Below are 6,371 nucleotides of genomic sequence, written 5' to 3' on the forward strand. Positions count from 1 at the left end.
TCTTTTCAGAAATATAAAAAATGGCTTAGAAGAAAACAGCACTCAAGGCTAAGGAAATGTACGAATCAATCCGAGTTAATTAGTTGCGCCAATACTGCGAAATACGAATGAGATTTTTTACCCTTCAAACATGCACTTATTTGACTAAAATTTCATGAGCTGCATACCCAAATATTTTCTAGAAATTCAGACTAAAAAAGTTGAATGTTAATATTATAGCGGATTCCAGAAGAATGCCTATCCATTAAAAATATTTGTACGTTAGTATTTTTCCTGCAGGTGACAAACCCCTAGAAATGGCCGTGACAGTTTTAAGACTAAAGTTAACAAAATGAAAATTTTATTGTGCATTTCGGCGGAATATCCCATCGGTAACAACATTTGTTTCGACTACAGACCAAAAACAAAAACAAATCGATTTAATAGTTTTCCAAATATCACGAGGATGGGGTGAGGAAAAAATTTAAAAAAAAAACACACATACACACATGCAATGCATCCGTTTTAGAAATTTTAGCAACACTATCGCGTACAAAACTATTGATAACGGGTTCCGAAAAATTATCGTAAAAGTATTACCTGTCGCTCAGTTTGTGGCAGCATAGTTCTCGTTCCCATCATACGTTTTCGAAAGTTTTTGCATAGTGTTTTTCCATTCAGCCATAGGGAATGCATCGAGAAAAGTATCGTAAGCCAACATTAAAATTACTAGTTTGCGATAATTTGTGCTGTTCCATTCCGGTTCCCATATATATTTAACATAATAGAAAATTACAAGAGTTCAGTTTTCTGAAGTTTTAAAACAAAAATTAAGTGTATATGAACGTATTTAAGTGCAATTGCAGTAAATGTTTTAAAAATTAAAATATTAAATATCCATTAGCTAAAATTTATAACATGTATGTACATGCCATTAAAACTTGTTGATATTGTTTTAGGAAAATACACAACAATTCGCTGTATAAACAAATCATTAAATTGTTCTTATGGTACCTATGTTCTACTGTGTTCGATTAGGATATGTAAACTAGCAGACCCGGTGAACTTCACCGCGCCCAAAATAAATAAATAAATTTTTTGTATTGAAACATTTTGGTCCAACATTTTCACCAACAGTTCACGTTCATGATTCTCAGTGACGCATTTATCTTCTAATATTACGGTTTGGTGGTTGTCAGAAGGCATATTTCCATTGCCTTCTTAAATAAGGCGGCACGCCCCCTTTTCAAATAGCTCTAATTTTCTCTAAGAGTACGGGATTGATTGCATATATGTATCTCCATACCATGTTCGAGACTCCACCATGAACACTTCCGGAGGTATGCAGTGTGAAAAATTCGGTTTGTATGGGAGGTGCCACGCCCCCTCTACCTTTACTCTTACTTTACATCCGATTCTCATACCTACCATATATGTATGCACAAAAAATTTCATAAAGATCAGTCGAGCCGTTTAGGAGGAGTTCGACCACTAACATCGTGACACGAGATTTTTATACATATAATTAGATATGCACTCACAAATTTTCACATACTTCTTCATTCTTCTTCAAGTCTATTTATTTCTTTTAAATTTGCGAAAGAAGATCAGGGAACTATTTCGCAGTCAATGGATACTTCTCGTGAAACTTTGGCTTTCATGAAATTTTCAAAAAATCACAATGGTAGCTCTGAGTATTGCGCAATATTTAAGTATGGTATTATGGGGTGCACTCTACAATAATTTGAGTTATGATTTTTTTTACACCGAAGTTGAGTAAAATGAGTACATAACAAATTTTTTTATTTTTATTTTTTGAGTTTTTTGTGTATGAAGTTTTGTAGCCCATTATATTTTAGTATAATAAAGTGTAACCGACTGCAAAATTAGCTCAAAACAAAAGAAAAACCATATATTTCAGACTTTGTGCAAAAATTTTAAAAATTCTGCGAAGTTGCATCTAAATTTTCATCATTTTCGGCTGATTTTTCAGAACGAGTAGGCAGTTAAATTCATGAAATTCTTGTATAATAAAGTCCAAGTTTAAAGTTCCTAGAAAATCGCGTAGATTTTTGATACGAGCTTCCACTTTTATAAAGAAATAATAAATATTAATATATATACAATAGATAAATGGCACGATTTTTTTAAAATGTCGCGTTGCATTTTTGTACACTGTAAATTTTAATTTAATGCCCAAACGATTTTAATATAAAGCCATTTTAGGGGTCGGCGACGCACTCCAAAAATAATCAAAACCCATTTTTTTCTGTATGGAGATTTAATATTTTGCTCCATATTAGGCACTGTGATTGTAATTTTTGCTTAGACCACGCGGCTTTTAACACCTCGTTTTACAAGTCTATTCTGCGCTGGTAATAAAAATTTTGTAACCGGTAAATAAAGTTCCTGTCAATTTTTAAACCCTTTTCGCATTCTTTGTACTCTTGTAACCGGTAAATTTCGTTACCATCTCATAAGCTGGTAACAAAGTATTGCCCCGTGAAATATGCAATGCCAGAATTTTCACAATTCTTCATAGCTGAATTGCTGACAAGAACTGGTAACATTTTTTGGTAGTAAAATTTTTCGGTTACAAAATCTTCGGTAACGTGTGGTATAGACCTATTAGTATGTTTGCAAAAGGAACACCAAATCCAAAATCGGCAGCGTTTTAGAGGTGGACGCTTTGAAAATTCACGGTTTTTAAATATTTACGGTTTTGGTCATCCCCTAAATTTGAACGATATGCCTAAATTGTATACAGCGGCGAAAATATAAATAAGAAAGAGACATTTTAGCATTATTTAGCTATTTCTCTTTCGACTATTTATTGTTTGTTACATTATTTTTTAAGCGTAGCTCGTTATCTAACAAAAAACCGTGTAAATAAAAATTTCAAACGTTCTACAAAAATTAGCAAAATTCGACAAAGTTTCATCAAAATTTTCAGCTTTTTAATTAGATTTCTTAGAAGGTGCTGCTGGAAGAAAAAGCGTGAACTAAAAATTCCAAAAATGAACGGTTCCTCAAACATGCACTTTAATTCATATAGATACATATGCACTAAAATGTAATAGGCTGCAAAAGTACGTACTACAAAAAATTCTCAAAAATCGGATTAAAAAGTTAAAAATTTTTATGGCAATTTGTTAAAACTCGTAGAATTTTTATAAATATTCTACAAAGTTAGAAATTTTGATTTACATGTTTTTTTTAAGTAAGCTATATTTTCATAAAAAAGTCATAAACCTTCGTTTAAAAGAAAGAAAAGTACATTTGTACGACAAATTTGAAAACAAAAAAAATACACCTTGTTAGTTATAGTATGACCAATATTTGAAGTTGCGTTTCTAACTAAATGCATGAAAAAATAAATAATACAAATAAATCGATTAGTTGCCAACCCGTGAATATGCGTTTTGCAGGAGTAAACCTACTCTTTTATATTTCAAAGAACAACACTACGTAATTTTTTAACTTTTGAAACTTTCCAAAAAAGAGATATAAAGGGCCATGAAGTAGTATTCAAACTGCATTTTCAGTTTTGTCCTATCACGTAATTTTTTCGAAATATTATCCTAAGTACTAAGTTTTTGATTTTTATTGAGATAGATGATACACATATCGAGCCTTAACCGCCAAAATAACGTAAGCGACATTTTTTCCAAAATTTTCTTTTTGATGCAGAAATGCATCTAGATGCTATAGGAATATTTCTGCATCAAAAAGAAAATTTTGAAAAAAGTGTAGCTTACGTTATTTTGGCGGTTAGGGCTCGATATCTTTGTCATAAAACACTTCTCATATTAAATTTTTGTTACTTCATTTGTTCAAGAAACCCGCTGAAATTGTACGACAAACAATTTCACTCAAAAAAGGTCATATTAAGATGCCAATGAAAATATGCCGACCGCTGAAACCATAATCTTAGCTGATAAATGTGTCACTGCTACAGGAATGGTGAACGTAAATTGTTGGGGAAAATGTTGGACCAAAATATTTCAATAAAAAAATATTTTGGGTGGGACAAAGTTCGCCGGGTCTGCTAGTATACATACATAGATACATATATGTACGATTAACAAAAAAAATGTGGCTTAAAAAATATTTTGAATATTAAAAAAAAAAAACATTGAGCCAGTTTTGATCGCCAGTGTATGTGCATAGATTAATGTAAAGCAGCCTCTTAGGGGAATTGCTGCAATTTGCGTTCATCTGCCTTATTTCCGAGAAAGCTTAAAATATAATTAAAAATAATTACGAATATTTTTGAATAACGTAAACATTTTCTGTTACGTTCCATCTTTTACATTGTTGTACTAAGTATGTATTATTGAAAATTTGAATCCGGAAATGTATGCAACGGCAATGACAAAACAGCGAGAAATCGAAAAATACATATGTATTTGCTACAGGCAGATGCTGCATTTTGATCTACGAGGGGAGGCTGAAAAGTTTTGAGCCTATGTATCTTAAAGTGTAATTAACAGGGCCGAAAAGTTTAAGCTTTTGCTTGGAATTGCTTATTTTGCTTATTCAGGGTTTCCATGTCTAATTTTAACGGTCATGCTTACTTTGCTTATTTCAATGTATAAAGCTAAGAACGATCCATACGGTCAAGAGGAGTTTTGACATCTGATATTTTAAAGCCTGCTGACTCACTTTTTCCTTCCGAAATAATGAAATGGGCCTATATTTCCGTTGATAACAAGGGTGCACTGTACTCTTCACAAACAAACTTTAGCAAACCATAGTAAAAAGCTTATCGAATTTCTTAAGATCTTCGTAATGCTTAAAATAATTTGGCGCAATACATTTTTCTTGACAATTTCTTGGGCGTTTTCTTTGCTATTCGTCGAACTAAAGAAATGTTTACAAATAATAACATAAAAACAGGTTTGGTTTTTATTATCCCGTTACTTCAATTGCATTTCTGCTTGGATACAAAAATTTAAAACCAGTGGTATTATTGAAAAGACTAAAAACTGAACAAAAAACAAAACTTTAAAAAACTGTACACTAAACTTTGTTGTTTTGTAAACATATTTGCAAGCATATTTACCAATGTTTTAGTGCTAATCTAAGCGCTTAAAATGAATTTTTTCTTGCTTATTTTCTGCGGCCTGGTCATTAATGTCTTGTCCTGCGCGTTATTAATTGCTAAGAGAAACGGACAGGGCCAAAGGAGTCTTGTTTTTGCAAGACGATTCAAGTTGCAAGGCATGCCCTGGCCTAGACTGGATTTGAAGAAATCCACCACCCACCATATAGTCCAGTTTTTATACATTTCTATCAGCTATCTACCTAAGGCTAAAAAATTTTCAGAGTCCCCCCGTAATGGAAGAAAAGTCATGACACAAATCATAATTTCTTCATACATATGTATGTACTATACATCTGCATGTAAATATGTACTCGCTTGTATATACATATGTTTGCGGTGACACAATAACATATGTAAGTCGGTATATCTCTTTGGCTGTCTTTACATCTGTTCACCGGTCCAACAAAACTGCTAAATGTGGTTGACCTTACGTTACATCGTATAGATTTTTCATATTTCGGGGTAAGCCCGCCCACAGGTCCCTCACGAACACACTCGTTAACTCTGTCATTCATACATACATATGTACGTATGCATATACTGAGGTATGCGCCATGCCATTGATACAATAGTTATGCACCAGAACAAGTTGGCAGCGACTGTCGCAGTTTCACATATGTACATTTATACACATCCATGCACATTCACCCACAAGATTCGTGGGCTGAAACAAAATTTACTTAGCATAATTAACTTATGGAATTTGAGTGTTTTCAGCGGGGGTGGAAAATTGCATTTGATTACTGAAATTTTATTATTTTGAGCTCTGCCGCAAATCAGTTGATCATCTCGCGGTAATTCGCTGGAGCCCAAAGCAATGCTGGAAGCTTATTAATGCATTGCTATTATTGTTGTCTTGTTATTGAATTCTACTGCACTAGATAATCTAATGTAATGAAATGCAATTAATTTAGCGTGGAGGGCAAGTAGCCAATGCCATTAACGGTGTGCTAATTAAAAGTGAGTGCAAATTTCGGATATGGGCTATTAAAATTGAATAATTGGCCATGATGATTACATACAGTATCGGTCATATCTATAGCACGCCATTTCAAAGTGATATTGTGTGTCACTTATGTTTATTTATTTATTTTTAAGAATTTTCAATTAAAATTTAGTTCATTCTCGGACAAACCCCATATATACCCAAGTTCAACAATTTGTAGAAAACTACAAAAAAGTGTAACAAATTTTCACCTAAATTTCAAACTTTTTTCTTGGAAGTGATAGAATTTTTTTGAGTACACAGTTTTTTAGCCCCTGCAATTTTAGTCTGATAATGTGC

Source organism: Rhagoletis pomonella, unplaced genomic scaffold (genome assembly GCF_013731165.1).
Source record: "Rhagoletis pomonella isolate Grant_MI unplaced genomic scaffold, Rhpom_1.0 Rhpom_scaffold_00006, whole genome shotgun sequence".
In the NCBI taxonomy this organism is placed as follows: domain Eukaryota; kingdom Metazoa; phylum Arthropoda; class Insecta; order Diptera; family Tephritidae; genus Rhagoletis; species Rhagoletis pomonella.